Genomic DNA, 17,333 nt, shown 5'->3' on the forward strand with positions numbered 1-17,333 from the left:
GTTATTCTCCAGTCAAGCCAAGCTTTTCGAAACTCCTCAGATATGCTATGAACTCTCACTCTCTCGTTTGCCTTTACTCTTCTTTCTGCATGGAACATGTTCTCCTTTTCTCTGAATACCTACCTCTCCTGGCTAATTTCCATGCATCTTCCCTAAGACTTAGCCCAGATCATATCCTCTCCCCTCTCCCTGAGAATCAAATCTTGGAACAAAAATAAGATTTGCAATGTAATTACAAAAATATCTAGAAAATAATAGTTATGAGAACTTATTTCTTTAATTATTATGCTATACATATATTATACAATAATAGTCATAACATTAGTAATGAAAGAATAAAAGCAATTTGAAATAATTAAGCATATACTAGAGCAAAACATGACTCAAAGACCAAATATATTAAAGCTATGACAGGTGAAATTTAAATATCTCATATAGCAGCCATATTAAATACTGTAGTTAACTGTGTGCTCATGCTGGTACATGACAGAATCTGCCACTTTGCAATTGGACTTCCTCTCCTGTTTTTGATGAACTTGATATTATATCAATATCTTGGAAACTGATGTCTAGATCCTGAAAGATTTCCCATAAAAAATTTCTTGTATAGTTACATTTTGTTTTTTAATCAGTCTGACAATTTTAGCTTTTTGATTTGAGTATCTATTTCCATTTAATGACTGATATTTTGGGGTGGGTTTTTAAAATATATTCACATGCCATAACAGTCATCTTTTATTTTTAACAGACATCCTTTTAAAGTGTATAATTAGTTGAGTTGTGCACCTTTCACCACCATCTAATTCCAGAATATTTTCATCACTTCAGAAAGAAACCCCAGGCCCATTAGCAGTCACTCTCCATTTTCCCTTCCCCCTGGCCCCTGGCAAATAATAATCTGCTTTCTGTCTCTATGGATTTGCCTACTCTAGATGTTTCATATAAATGGAATCATATAATATATGACATCTTGTTGGAGCATGCATCAATATTTTATTCCATTTTATGGCTGAATAATGTTCTATTGTATAGTTATCCCCATTCTGTTTATCCATCAGTTGATGGAAATTTGGGTTGTTTCCACCTTTTAGTTGCTATGAACATTCATTTACAAGTTTTTGTTTAAACATCTTTAAAAAATTACATATAATTTTATATATAATTGTGTATAACTAGAAGTGGAATTCCTGGGTCATATGATAACTCTATGTTTAACTTTTTGAGGAACCATCAAATGGTTTTCCACAGTGGCAGAACCAATTTCTATTCCCATCAGCAATATATGAGGGTTTCAATCTCTTCACATCCTCTCCAATACTTGTTATTTTCATTAAAATTTTGTTTTTTACTACACACATCCCATGACATGGTATCTCATCGTGATTTTTTTTTCACTGACAAGAACTTTTATTTCTTTTTAATGACATTAAACACAACTGCTACAAGGGGAAAAACATGATAAAGAGGAGGCACCAAACTTCAGTTTCATAATTGATCCTGACAACAACCAAAGTAAATTGGGGTCCGCATTAGATGCAAAACTACAGGTTATTTCAGGCTCCTTACTTACAAGTAAACTACGTAAACAGCACATTCATACACTGTATTGTCAAGACCCCCGTGGCAAGAAGGTCATCACAGATGAAGAAGGCTAGGTAGGCAATTAAATGTACACAACGCTTATGCAAATAAAACAACATGGCAAGAATTCTACATGAAAATTAGACTTAGAGGCCAACACCAAATATGAGATATGTAGCTTTTAAAAACAGATTAAAACTCCAGATTCTACCCACTACCGTCTTTAAGGCAAACATGCCTAATAATGAGTTTTCTTTGGCTTTGTTTTTCTTCTTAAAGAATACCATGTTAATCGCTAGGGAACAGTTCTCTCCTCCCCCAGTCCAACAGATTTAAGTAAGCTGCTAAAGCTTTGGAAAAACAGAATTATTTGAGCAAAGACGAAATGTGATTGTCACATTTTCTCGTTAACCCGTCACTCATTTGATTTGGCAAAGGCGATGCTCCCATTACACATCAGTCTTAAACCCTCCTGTACCAGGGAGGCAGGAACATGAGTCTTAGACTTTTGCCTAAGTAAAAGGCTGTCCCTTTACTCCTTGGTTATCTGTGGGGAACAAGACTGCAATGCTAGTTATTCCAGTAACAATTAATTCTAACTATGCTATAGTTCCAAAGGTGGATGTTTGTCTGTCCCACTCCATCAAGCTAATTTACGGAAACCTGGAGAAGTGACTGATATAGGCAATGCCAACTGAAATAACAGATTTTTTTTTTTTTTTTTTTTTTTTTTTTTTTGCGGTATGCGGGCCTCTCACTGTCGTGGCCTCTCCCGTTGTGGAGCACAGGCTCCGGATGCGCAGGCTCAGCAGCCATGGCTCACAGGCCTAGCCGCTCTGCGGCATGTGGGATCTTCCCGGACTGGGGCACGAACCTGTGTCCCCTGCATCGGCAGGCAGACTCTCAACCACTGTGCCACCAGGGAAGTCCAAAATAACAGATTTTGACTCTTGCCTTTGAACAGAACTTCCCCTTTGCATTTTGGTCCCAGACTCTAAACCAAATATTGAAGGAAAAGAGAATCCTTGACTGGATAGAAATAGTTAACACTTAGGGATGTCCATCTAAGTTTACTGGTAACTATGACCAAGTTTCTCCCAAGTCAGTTTCTAAAGCAGGGTAGGATGTTTAAGATGGGTTACTGGCATACAAAGATGGGGCTGATGGAAGAACAAAACCAGACAGAGGCAGTGAGACCAGTGTCACAGGCTGTGCTATAGCAACTAGGTACAACCTTCACAGAGAGTGAACAGCAGCACAAATGCCAGACTGCAAAATCTCCCAAGAGATGTCTAGAGTTGTCTGTAAAGAGAATAACAACCTCCTAAGACATCCATTAAGATAGCTGCACATAGCATTACCCTTAAGATCAGGTAATGCTTTGAGCACAGGCTTAATCAAAACTATTTTAGATCCACTTTAGTAGTTTTGTAAAACTGTACATCAGAGATTTGACCAAGTAAGGAGATGGTAACATCCTGGATCAAAAGGCACCTCTTATTAACTAATAATGGAGACAAAAGACAGCTTCTCCAAAGTCTCTCCCACAGGATGGAAGCTCACTGACTAATACGTCAACTCATACTTGAAGTTGGGGTTCAGCAGATGAAACTGAAGACCAAATGACACCTCTCAATAGCACTGCTTTCTGACCTGTCCTAGAGTCAAGACTCTGGGTAGGTGGTTCTTCAATAAAGAGTACAGTAAGGCTTTTCTTAAGAGGCATATCTATGTCTAACAGGATACAGGAATATGCTGGTAGAGCCCTAAGGTCACTGAGGAATAAAGAAGGAAAATCCTTGAAGAAAGGCAGAGAAGGCAAACAGTCACAAGACTGCAAATCAACAGGGGTTGATAGTCATCAACAGGGGTTGTTAGTCAACAGGGGTTGTTATTGCTATTCTTCTATTAGAGTTAAGATGTAGAAGACTTGTAAACACTATTGTGCAAAATAAATTTAATGAAGAATGAAAAAAAATAGCCAAAAAATAAAGGCAGCTAGTAGGTACAAAAAGAAGAGAAGATTTACACTTTTAATTTGTCCTTTCAACTACTTCAGATGTCCTGGATTACCAACCTTTAAAATACTGACAGGTATTCGGAGATTCAAATAAAAAAAGTAAGAGGGGTTGCTAAAAGTGGCTTGTATCCATTTATAAGTCACCAGCAATAATTAACACTGGCTTGCAGCCTGATAAAGAATCTCTTCCTCATAGGAGATTAAAAGATTTCTTTTGGGCACCAGAAGTAGACTTCACCTCTACACAGAGGTGGGTGTTTTGCTTGAGCCTGGGTGTTTTGACTTAATGCTGACTTTCAGGGGGCAGCCACCTTCAATTTAAATTAAAAAATTAAAACTGGGCTTCCCTGGTGGCGCAGTGGTTGGGGGTCCGCCTGCCGAGGCGGGGGGCGCGGGTTCTTGCCCCGGTCCGGGGGGATCCCGCGTGCCGCGGAGTGGCTGTGCCCGTGGGCCGTGGCCGCTGGGCCTGCGCGTCCGGAGCCTGTGCTCCGCAGCGGAGGGGGGGGCCACGGCAGTGAGAGGCCTGCGTACCACAAAGAAAAAAAAAACTGTATCAACTCAACACTGCTTAAATGCATAGACACACACAAACAGGAAGGACCTTATACAAAAAATTTCAAGTCAGCAATGGGCATTTCCAAAAGGTGACAAATTCTTTAAATAAAAATGTTGTGAAAAATAAAATTTAAAATCTACAAAGCACAAAACAGCAGCAGATGAGATGCTGCTCTGGACAGGACCCTGGATAGGGACCTTCATTGCTGATGGGAGGAGACAAATGGACTGTACAGGAAATCTGGTAGATGCTGGAACCGATGGTGGCTTCGCATGTTCCCATCAACCCACTGAGTCAGACTGTATCTTTGCAGAGATTTCTGTTGGAACCGGGCGTAGTTTCACCTGGTGAGGTCCGAAGGATGCTACCATTTTGGGTTCTGCATGTGATAAATGTGATCCATCAAGGCACACAGCTCCCCCAAGGTACATTGGTTAGAGTCCACTGGGTCTTCTATATGACCAATGACATTCCTGAGATAACTTTGCTTCTGCTTTTCTAGATCTGATGGTGAAAACGTCAGAATATTAGTCCTTGTTTTGGTTTGCAGAACAGGAATGACTTTGCCTAGTCTTTTTTCATGGAACTTCAGATTCCCAGAATCCTTGTCAAGAACATCTTTGTTTGATGAACTGGAAACAACTGGAAACCTCATCTCAAAACTTGATTTATGTGATCCATTTCTCCAGGATGATCCCGTATTAGAAGGAGTCTCTGAATGGTTCAGTATCTGAGAGGTTACAGGTGTAGGTTTCTTACTGTTAGACATATTTTTATCAGAGACAGTTTGTTAAAACTTACTGTTTGAAGAAGGGAGTGGGGGCCCATCATAGGCAGAATTATTGGGGCTGATCCATTCAGATTCTGTGAAAACTGTGCTCTCATTTAGGCTAAGACCATCTTCTCTCATCTCTTCTCCAAGGGAGGAGGGTTTTTCAGTAACTTCGGATGTATCAGTCTTGTCCTTATCAAGTGCAACATCACAAACTGTTGGATCAAATGGTGCAACTGTAACTTTTATAAGATTCTCTTCTAGTGCAAAGCGTCTGTTCAATGGTTTAGTAGGAGTTGGTCCATGACCAACTGATGTATTTAGTTGAGGTAGTTTGAAGAGGCCAGAGGTCTCAGCTTCTGGTCCCAAGCTGTACAATGAACTTTTCTCTTGGGGAGTATCAAGTGGAATTTGACTCCCTTTCCCTCCCTTCTCAACATTCCTGCTGTCATCGTTAGACAAGCCTCTTCCCCAAGAAAAGTGCTCATTTGACAGGTCATCATCCTTCAAGAGCTCCTGAATCTCTTCCTCCGTGAAAATGAAAGGGCCATCATCTTTTCCAACAGACAGCTCCAGCAAGGAGTCATCCAATCCATCCTCATCCAAGGAATCCCAAGAAAATGGGTCATTGTCTTTAGGCAAGAGAGAGGTACCAGAAGACTGTTCAGAGGGCACTAGTGAGCACATCATACTGTGTGGAGCTGCTGGTGTGATCTCTGCCTTTGCCACGAGACCAAATGGAAAAAGTGTTCAGCTCCTGCTAGCTGTTCCTTTCAGGAGACTTTCAAAATGGTTGACTCCCACCTTCGAAGTCTGCGGTTGTCAAGCACAAGTATCACAGGCACTGGGGCTTAGCAGCCACATTTCTGAAAGAGAAGCTCTTTCTGAGCCACTACCCCTACTCTCCAACTCCTTCCAAAAGGTCTAGTACTGGGAGTTCCCAGGCAGTCCAGTGGTTAGGATTCCACACTTCCACTGCAGGGGGCACGGGATCCCAAATGCTCACTGGAAGAAAAACATCATTACTTGCAAACTTTACTGTGAACACAAAGGACCACTATTCTTCATAACCACTGAAAGCATCAATTCCTATGCCACATGACATCCACAGGCACAGAGCTGGCTCTTCTGAGCTTCTCTCATAGAATGTTCCAATAGGTCAGATTATTTTGAAGCAAATCCCAGGAATCACATCATTTCATCTCCAGAAGCTGGGCCGAAGCCTAGGCGAACGACTGCACCTCACTCCGCCCCCTGCGTCATTTTATCCTCTCATTGTGATTTTGATTTGCAGTTGCCTCATGGCTAATGCTGTTGAGCATCTTTTTTTTTTTTTTTTTTTTTTTTTTTTGCGGTACGCGGGCCTCTCACTGTTGTGGCCTCTCCCGTTGCGGAGCACAGGCTCCGGACGCACAGGCTCAGCGGCCATGGCTCACGGGCCCAGCCGCTCCGCGGCATATGGGATCCTCCCGGATCGGGGCACGAACCCGTATCCCCTGCATCGGCAGGCGGACTCTCAACCACTGCGCCACCAGGGAGGCCCTGTTGAGCATCTTTTAACGTGCTTATTGGCCATTACTATATCTTCTTTGGAGAATTATGTATTCAGATTCTTTGCCTATTTTTAAATTGGGTTATATTTGTCTTTATTTATTGAGTTGTAATAGCTCGTTTTGTAGTCTAGATACAAGTCCCTATCAGATGTATGATTTACAAAAATTTTCTCACATTCTGTGGGTTGCTTTTTCATTTTCTTGATAGTGTCCTTTGAAGTATAAAAGTTTTAAATTTTGATTAAGTCCTATTTATCTACTTTTCTATTGCTTGTGCTTTAGGTGTTACATATAAGAAACCATTTTCTAATCCAAGATCATGAAGATTTACACCTATGTAAGTCTATATTAATAGGGTTTTCACCAATGTAAATCCTTTTGCTCCCTCCAGTGACTGTTAAGGTAGCTGGTTTTCACCATAAACGCATGTGGTTAGTTTTCAAAGCTACTGCAGAGGGAGGATGGGGAGCAGAGTAAGTTAAAACACCACTAAGCTTGCTGTTCTTATCAAGATACGGCTGATTTTTCTTTTTAAAAAAAGAAAAAAAATTATTTATTTGGTTGCGCTGGGTGGGCTCTTTAGTTGTAGGAAGTCCCTACAGTGGCTTTTCTTTAATAAATCCTCCATGGGACTTCCCTGGTGGTGCAGTGGTTAAGAATCCACCTGCCAATGCAGGGGACACGGGTTCAAGCCCTGGTCCAGGAAGATCCCACATGCCACGGAGCAACTAAGCCCATGCGCCACAACTACTGAGCCTGCGCTCTACAGCCTGCAAGCCACAACTACTGAGCCCACGTGCCACAATTACTGAAGCCCATGCGCCTAGAGCCTGTGCTCCACAACAAGAGAAGCCACCGCAATGAGAAGCCTGCGCACCGCAACAAAGAGTAGCCCCCGCTCAACACAACTAGAGAAAGCCCACGTGCAGCAACGAAGACCCAATGCTGCCAAAAAATAAATAACTAAACTTAAATAATAAATAAATAAATGCTCCATGGATTGCTGACAGGCTTTGGTTAATTTTCAGAGTTCTGAAAAAATTGATTCTGACATTTTTGAGGTCTGTTTTCTTGGTTTTTTATTTATTTATTTTTTTGCAGTACGAGGGCCTCTCACTGTTGTGGCCTCTCCCGTTGCAGAGCATGGGCTCTGGACGCGCAGGCTCACTGGCCATGGCTCACGGGCCCAGCCGCTCCGCGGCATGTGGGGTCTTCCCGGACCGGGGCATGAACCCGTGTCCCCTGAATCGGCAGGCAGACTCTCAACCACTGTGCCACCAGGGAAGCCCTTCTTGTTATTTTTGAGGGGAGAATTTTAGGAACTTTTGACTGCCATTTTCACTGACATCACTCAATATATTTAGTTTTATATCTACCATCTTGCTATGTGTTTTCTATTTGTCTCATCTGTTTTGTGTTTATTCTCTTGATCTGTCTTAATTTTACCAATCATTTTTCTTTTTTCTATTAATTTTATTGCTATTCTTTTAGAGATTACATTAGAAATCACAATATACATATAGCAAATATGCAAGAGCTAAAACTCCTTAATGTGTGTTCTCTCCTCTTCACTTGTTGTGTTATCATGCATTTAATTCTATATTTAAATTGGCTAACTTTATAATTGTTGCTTTTAAAGTCAATATATATGCACATATATACAATCATTTCTCCCAGTGTTCTTCATTCCCTCCTGCATTTCTATCTTTCCGTCTCGAATTATTTTCCTCCTGCCTAAAGAATTCCCTTTAATATTTATTTTAATCCAAATTTTCTCTTGACGAATTTTCTGTTATATTTGACCAAAAATAGCTTGGCCCTAAGAAATTCATTTTAATAATGTTAGCACATTACTCTTACATGCTTCTACAGTGACCACTTAATTTTTCTTGGCTCTCCCAAAACTGAAATGGTTCAAGAGTCACATCTCTCCTCAGAGGAGTTTGTCAATACTTAAATTCAGTTGGCTTGGTTACCTTGCAACCACGGCTCTCTAATGGTTTCAAAAAGCCATGGTTTTTGGGCTTCCCTGGTGGTGCAGTGGTTGAGAGTCCGCCTGCCGATGTAGGGGACACGAGTTCGTGCCCCGGTCTGGGAAGATTCCTACATTCCGCAGAGTGGCTGGGCCCATGAGCCATGGCCGCTGAACCTGAGCCATGGCCACTGAACCTGCACTCCCCGCAACGTGACAGGCCCACGTACCGCAAAAAAAAAAAAAAGCTATGACTTTCGAAATTTTTTCCCCTGGAGTTTGGATTTAAGAAGGGGGCAATGTTCTTATGTGGTTTTCTTCATCCTAAATAGAAGCAGAACTCCTAGTTTCTATGTATATCATTCCTGGAATGCTTTTCCATCTCTTTGCTTAAAAAATTATAATAATATTGGCTTTGGGCCAGTGTTTCCTGCAAGAACCAAAAAGCAGGATGACTTAGCTGAAGTTTTCTTCCTTCGTTTTGAGGACCTTAGTTTCTTTTAAGTTTCTTCTCAGTCTCCCATATGGTGGTGGCTGCTTAAGGTCCTAAATATACCCTATTAACAGCACAATATCTCCTCCTTTAGGTCTCTTCTGGGTAACTAAACTCCATCCTACTTTTCCTTGTCTTAAGCAAATTATTTTTTTATAGTTTGTAACTGAAGCCTTGTGTAAACCTTAATGTCCTCACTTTGCAACTTTGTGCCCTCTGTCGAATTCTCACTCTATTAAATTTTGTGTTCTTGCTGATAGTCTCTCAGAAAATAATCTTGTCATATCCCTAGGCAATGGCTCTGCTTGTGGATGAATGTGGCTACTTTCACTTCTCCACATTATTCTCTTTCCACTAGCCTCAACTATGGCAACACTCTTCCTTCCTTCATTAAATCTTTAACCTCAACCTAAACACAGAAGAGGTGATTAAGCCTCCTCAAAGTCAGACTGGCACAATGCTTTCACCACCAGTTACTACAGCTTTTCGACAGTTAGGTACATGAATTTGTTTCTAACTATCCCCCCATCCTTTATAGCAGTGATCCCCAACCTTTTTGGCACCAGGGACTTGTTTTGTGGAAGACAATTTTTCCATGGACGGAGGCAGGGGGATGGTTCAGGTGGTAATGGGAGCGATGGGGAGCAACGGAGAGCGGCAGATGAAACTTCACTTGCTCGCCAGCCACTCACCTCCTGCAGTGCGGCCCAGTTCCTAACATGTCCTCGGCCCAGTCCTCAGCTTGGCTACCGGTCCTCGGCTTGGCGGGGGGACCCCTGCTTTATAGAACACATACCCAAAAGCATACTAGCTAGCATGCATGTGTTATTTTCCACATTTCAAAGTTTGGCTTCTTACAGAAATTAGAGTTCTCACTTCTTTTGAAATTTATCTGAACATAATCTTGCTCAGTGTACCAATATTGTCAGGAATATTAATTTTTTGTTTGTTTTGTTTTGTTTTTGGTAGACAGGGGTAGCCATCAATAGTTTCAGGTGAGTGAGGTTTAGTTACATTCCCCCACAACCTCACTCTATCAATGAAGCACTTGCTTGGACAATTCTTACACACACACACACACACACACACACACACACACACAGTTATGTAATATGTTCTGTAAGTGCAATGAAGTCCCAGCTCTGTCATTTTTTAGTATTCTAACCACACCTTTCAGGAAAGATACAATGGAGGCAAATGTGACAATATACTAGAGGCAAGATCCAGTTAACCTTATAGTCTATTTCAGGCAACCAGAATCTTCCAAATCCTTAGCTGGACAAATGACAATTTAGGGATTGAGCCTGGAGAGTCATCCTTAACAGAACAGGCTATGCGGCTGGATGGAATTTTTTCTTTAATTGTAGTAAAGCACTCATAAAATTTACCATCGTGACCATTTTTAAGTGGCATTAAATACATTCACACTGTTGTGCAACGATCACCACCATTTACCTCAATAACTTTTCATCATCCCAAATTGAAACCCCAAACCCATTAAACCATAACTCTCCCTTTGCCCTTCTCCTCAACCTTTGTAACCACATACTACTTTCTGTCTCTAGGTATCTCACAGAAGTGGAATCATACAATATTTGTCTTTTTATGTCAGGCTTATTTCATTAAGCATAATGTCTTCAAAGTTCATCTATGTTGTAGGGTGTATCAGAATTTCATTCATTTTTAAGCTTGAATAATATTCCATTGTGTATATATACACCATATTTTGTTTATCCATTTATCTGTCAATGGACACTTGAGTTGCTTCCATTTTTTGTTTTTTGTGAATAATGCTGCTATAAACATGGGTGTACAAAAGTCTGTTCAAGTCCCAACTTTCAGTTCTTTTGGATATATATCCAGAAGTGAAACTGTTGGATCATATGGTAATTCTATGTTTAATTTTTTTGAGAAGTCACCATACTGTTTTCCAAAATGGCTGCACCATTTTATATTCCCACCAGAAGGGCACAAGAGTGCACTTATCCTGGTACGACTTGTTATTTTCTGTATTTTTGATAATAGCCATTCTAATCGATATGAAGCGGTATATCATTGTGAACTTGATTTGCATTTACCCAATGATTAGTGATGTTGAGCATTTTTTTCATATGCTTATTGGCTATTTGTATATCTTCTTTAAAGAAGTGTCTATTTGAGTCTTTTGCTTATTTTTTAAATTGGATTTTTGGATAAAATTTGTATATTCACGAGTAGCTCTGAAATATTTTCGCCAGTACAATATATATATAAAATGTCACTAATATCTTCAATTAAAAACCCTTTTCTAATAACTAGCATTTTATTCTATATTTACATATTATAATTTTACCAATGAAAACACATTTCTAACATTCACTATGCAAATTTGCAAAGCTTCTGGTATCTAGCTTTTAGTAGCTGCCTCTGATATGACCTTCCTGAGTCAAATTCTAGCTGACCATCCTGAGAGTTATATTCCATATTATGGCAATTGCCCACACATATACTAACACATAATATCACATTGCTATATTGAAAAAATTTTAATTCAAATTAAATCACACGCACCATAGCAAAAAGCTCTATATCTGGTTCTGTGCTATGGTGCTGACCTGTCTCTCCTTCACCTACCATGCCCAGTCACATTTGCTACCTATTCTGTTTCTTGAACGAGCTAATTTGCCCATTCCTAACCCAGGGTCTTTGTACTTGCTGTTCCTTCTGCCTAGAACACTCTTCCTTTTGATTCTCTCATGGACTTATCCTTCTCAGTATCCAGGTCTCAGCTCAAATGTTACCTCCTTAACGAAGCCTTCCCTGACCCCCAAATTAAAAGTAGCTCCTTTCTCCCGAGTCTTTCTTAATCAAACTGCCCTGCTTATCTTAAACTTAAGTTTATGTGTTTATTAGCTCCATGAGAAGACTTTTTATTTGCAACTTTGTACCCAGTACCAAGATGAGTGCTTTGGCATATAGTAAGAGCTCAATATATACATATATTTTATATTCAAGTGAATGAATGAATTAATGAATACCTAGAGTGTGACATGTGTTAGAACAGAGATAAAAAGAAAGCACTGGGCTTCCCTGGTGGCGCAGTGGTTGAGAGTCCGCCTGCCGATGCAGGGGACACGGGTTCGCGCCCTGGTCCGGGAGGATCCCACATGCCGCGGAGTGGCTGGGCCCGTGAGCCATGGCCGCTGAGCCCGCGCGTCCAGAGCTTGTGCTCTGCAACGGGAGAGGCCACAACAGTGAGAGGCCCGCGTACCGCAAAAAAAAAAAACAAACAACAAAAAAAGAAAGCACTATGAGAACACAGAGCAGGAATACCTAAATCATAATGCCAGGACAGGCTGCCTGGGGTAGGTGAGAATTGTGCTGAAACAACTATCCTGATAAGAAGTAGATCAGTCATCATGGGCTGCCATAACAAAATACCACAGATTGGGTGTAACAATATAAATTTATTTCTCACAGTTCTGGAGGCCGGGAAGTCCAAGATCAAGATGCTGGCTGATCTGGTTCCTGGTGAGAGCTCTCCTCCTAGCTTGCAGACAGCTGCCTTCCACTGTGTCCGCACATAATGGAGAGAGCAAGAAGATGACATATCTTCATCTTCTATTATAAGGACATCAGCCCTATCAGATTAGGGCCCCACCCTTATGATCTTATTTAACTATTATTACCTCCTCACAGGCCTCATCTCCAAATACAGTCACAATGGGGGGATGGGGCTTCAACATAAGAATTTTGGGGGCACATAAACATTCATTCTATAACAGAAGCTATATAAAGAAGGGCAGGCATTGTTAGGAGACATTCCTCCATTGGTCTCTCATGCTCCTATGCATTTTGCTGGGCATGCCAAGAATGAGGGCACTTCTGGGCGTGGTGCTAAGCCAGTGAAATGAGGGCCTCACCCCAGCACAGACTTAGCTTCCTCAGGACCAAACACCTAGTGGCAGGTGAGGAAAGGGCAGAATTTCCTTCCTTTTTAAGACTGAAAAATATTCCATTGTATCTATATGCCACATTTTGCTTATCCATTAATCCATTGATGGACATATGAGATGCTTCCATGTTTTAGTTATGGCGAATAATGCTGGTGTGAACAATTGGAAACGACTTCTCTCTGTGTAATCATGTATAGTGGCCATCTCTGCTAAGGGCAGGGAAATCTGTGTAAATTTAGCCAGAAATGTTTAAGAAATATCATTTAAGAAAATGTTTCTCTTCCATTGTCCCAGAGTTGAGAAATGTTTGTCCTTGGAGAGAGAGAGAGAGAGAGAGTGTGTGTGTGTGTGTGTGTGTGTGTGTGTATGTTTGGTCCAGTAAGTTACTAGAAAACTACAGGAGGAATGAAGGTGTACATTTCATTTCTCACTGGTGTAGAGACTTGAGGGGCCTAGACTCGAGGTGCCAAATGGGATGGTTTTGCTTAACTGCCTCTTACTGAAAAACTCAGACTTAGGGAAATATATTGGAGAACTGTGTCCTGTCTCCTGTGAATTGTGTCCTCCATCCTCTGCAGCGGGGATGGAGTTTGTGGGTGAGTTGGGCTGTGATTCCTAGGGTAGAACATATCTCTGTGGGTATGGGTTAGAGTCCTCCTAAATGGAGATTTTTTTTTTTTTACAATAGGGATTAAAGAAAGCTCCTTCACAGAGTAGTAACAGAGAAGTAAATTTAAACACAACCAGATACTGTTCTGTGTCCATGAAGGGGACCCCCAGTCCCCATGAAATGTTTGTTTTGTTCTTTTCTTTTGACTCTAGAAATAGTCATATTTAAGCATCTGGTTTTAGTTTTTCTCCTGGGTACTAAAATTTATTTTGTTACCTATAATCCTTCAATAAAGCTGTAAAGGTAAGGTCATATGTCGATAGTGTGGTTTTGGGTATTTTAAGGGGAACACACTTTCTGTCAGAGAGCATCATCTTACTAAGGAATTATGGGAAAGTGAGCAGAGGCTCAAGGCCGAGCAAAGAGGGGAAGAGCTCTTTGGAAAAATGGCTGCAATCTATACTGATTCAGGAGTCAACTTAATATAATCCTCCTCCCCCTCCCAAATATATAAGGGGAAGATTACAAAAAGGGAAGAAAACTTTTAAGAAATGATCCTAGCTTATTTTCAGTCAAGCATCTTATTGTTTAAATAAACATTAAAAATATTTAAACAAAGAAACTCTGACTTTGATCACAGATGCTTTGTTTATCAATCACCCAGCATTTCAGTACATTCTTAGATCACAATAAGGAACCAAGTTTAATTTCAATATTAAAAGAGTGGTCTGATGAGAAGTATGTGCAACATAGGAAAAAGTTGAATTACCATACTCAATTAATAAGATAATAGTAGGGTTGAATCCATGGTGAAGCAACAATCTCCCTTTTCATTTTATGATGTGCTTCTGAAACATCACCTTGGAAAACCCATATTAAAATAACAACAACAACAAAATAAATAAATAAAATAATAAAAACTATGGTTATACAATGGAACTACCTTGAAGTTTTAATGAATAACAGGTTTTGATTTTAAATTATTTCACAGGAGGGTAGTACTGGTGATATGCAACTGGTTCCACAGAGAACAAAAATTGAAAACGCCACATATCATACTCTAGGTCAGCAGTTTTCAAACTTCTTGGTCTCAGGACTCCTTCACAAACTTAAAAATTAAGAACTTTAGGGCTTCCCTGGTGGCGCAGTGGTTGAGAGTCCGCCTGCCAATGCAGGGGACACGGGTTCGTGCCCCGGTCTGGGAGGATCCCACATGCCGCGGAGCGGCTGGGCCCGTGAGCCATGGCCGCTGAGCCTGCGCATCCGGAGCCTGTGCTCCGCAACGGGAGAGGCCACAACAGTGAGAGACCTGAGTACCGCAAAAAAAAAAAAAAAAAAATTAAGAACTCTAAAGAACTTTTTAAAAAGTGGGTTATATCTATAAATATTTATAGTAGTAAAAATTAAAGTGGAGAAATGAAAATGTTTATTAATTTATTAAAAATAACAATCCCATATTAATGCATTTTTATGAACACAGTTATATTTTCAAAAACAAAAAAGAGAGGTGGCATTGTTTTAGATTTTTGCAAATCTGTTTAATGCCTGGCTTAATGTAAGACAGCTGAATTCTCACGTGCTCTCAATCTACTGTGCTAACTATATTGTTTTGATTGAAGTACATTAAAATAACCTGGCTTCACACAGATGTAGAGCTGGAAAAGGGAGGAATATTTTAGTAACTTTTTCAAATAATTATAGATATTCTTCACAAGTGGTAGTATCTTAAAAGTTAGTTGCATGTAGAGTCTGAAACTGTATCAATGAACTTTTTGTATTCTGTTATATGAAAATCTATTGGTCTAAGTTGTACTTTGAATGGATGTTTCACTCACACATGATCTTGTAACATCACGCATTGTACCTCTGAATATACTGGCTCTTAATTATGCAAAGATTCAATATGCTGACACATTTTATTATACAAACTCCACTTGTTACTAAATTTTCTCTGTAGAAAAGTCTCAAGAATTGGTAAGTTGTCAAGTCCATAGTGGTAGATATGTTTTCTAAAATTCTTAATTTTTATTTGAAAGCTTTAATTTTATCATTGACAACAAATACTGCCAGTGGTTTTCTTTTAAAGGAGAGGCTGACTTCATTTTCAAAGAAAACATCTGTCAAATACCCAAATCTGAAAGATCAAAGTTTGTCACTTGTTCTTTCAAGCAAAAATGCCATTCTGTGAAAAAAGCAGTTAAAATACATGTACTCAATGGCTGACCTTTAAAAAAATTAATGCTTACAATTTCATCAAGGACCTTCTTAAGTGAAGCAGGCAATTTTTTTCTACTGCAAGTGCATGGCAGTGAAGAATAATGACTACTAGAGTTTGGTGCCACTTGCCATTGATTTGTGCTAAGGTCCCAGAAGTTTTATTTACTATTGATTTGACACCATCACTGCAAATTCCAGCAGTAAAAAAGCAAATAATGGTATTATTATAAAGGGCTTTGATTTTGCAAACACCCCCTGGAGTCCTGGGGATCCCCAGAAGGCCATGAACCACACTTTGTGAACTGCTATGTATTAGAATAAATGCAGAATATAAAAACGATTAAAAGACACAATCCCTATTCTCAAGTTCATCTTGTAACAGAGGAAACCGACTGGAGACGACTGCAACACAGCTTTAGTGATGGAAGAAATGTCAGCCGTGTGGAGGATAGATCAAAGGCAAGCACGGAAGCAGAGACCAGGTAGCATACTACTGCAGTAATGCAGACAAGCAATGATGAGGGCCTGACCTAGGGCAGTGGCAAGAATGGAGAAACTTTTAAGGTGGTGGAATTACAGGACTCGGTGTCTGATTTGATGTGAGGCACAGCGGAGAAGGGTAGTTTGGTGGACAGTGGTGCCCTTCCTACAGAGGCGTTACAGGAGGAGAAGGCTGGCAGCGAGGTGGGCGGAGATTTATGAGTTTAGTTTTGCATTAACTATGAGATGAGCATCAGCTCTCTAGGCAGAGGTGTCAGAACAGGCAATTGGCTATTAACTGCTCCTTCCCCGAGGGCCTTGCAGTTCTCATTCCCTTCTGTATCCTCAATGCCTAGCACAGTACCCAGCTCTTAAGGTCGACTGAATAAAGAAATGAATCCGGTCAGGGGCTCGTGACAGTCAGCTAACAGGAGGGTTCAATTTGGCAGTCATTTTATATACACGCTTCTTTGAAACCACGGGAGTGGATGAGATCAGGTTGACTGTAGCAGGAGGACTGAACTCCCGCTTCAAAATCTTTCTGGTCCAAAACGGTCAGAATAAGGGGCGTTCTTGGGAAATGTTGCCTCCAGTAGGTCACGACGGCGTATAACGTACAAATTTAGCTTGTAAAACCTGTTTCTGGAGAAGACAGAACACCCAACAACCAAGACTTGTCACCTTTATGTCCGCACTTCAATACCTGTCAGACTGGTTTTACTTGGGGTGAGATGGGACTGACCTCGGCGTCCCAACCTTCTGTGGGTAGACGGCGTCTTTCGCAATCTCCCTTTTCGCGAATATTTGAAACTGTCTCTCCGAATGGCCAGGACGCGGCCCTCGAACATGTTCAGACGCGGTGCGTTCGCGCGCCCAGGCAGGGGGCGGCGCCCCATCCACCCGCCCAGCTGACGCGGAATAAGCCGAGATCACCTCAGTCGCACGCGGTGCAATCACAGAGCGCGCCGCGCTACCGCCGACTCCGCCGCTACCCTCGTTCTGAGATCCTTCCGCCCGTCCCATCGCGGCGCTGTGTCCTGACGCCCCGCACCCAGGACACACATGCTCCGGTGTCCCGCGATTCTTAGAGGGTGATCTCCACTTAAGCCCACGTACTCTTCTGTCTCTGTACCACCCGTGCCCT

At 41.0% G+C, this 17,333-nt stretch overlaps 1 pseudogene across 1 annotated transcript; it reads right to left on the minus strand.

The window, feature by feature from the left end:
• Window positions 1-4,356: 4,356 nt before the first annotated feature.
• On the minus strand, window positions 4,357-5,619 carry LOC307057789 (S100P-binding protein-like; annotated as a pseudogene). Its single transcript has one exon. The product of its transcript is annotated as a S100P-binding protein-like (transcript).
• Between the last annotated feature and the right edge of the window lie 11,714 nt (window positions 5,620-17,333).

The sequence above is a fragment of the Hyperoodon ampullatus genome, assembly GCF_949752795.1.
Source record: "Hyperoodon ampullatus genome assembly, chromosome: 9".
Taxonomy (NCBI): Eukaryota; Metazoa; Chordata; class Mammalia; order Artiodactyla; family Ziphiidae; genus Hyperoodon; species Hyperoodon ampullatus.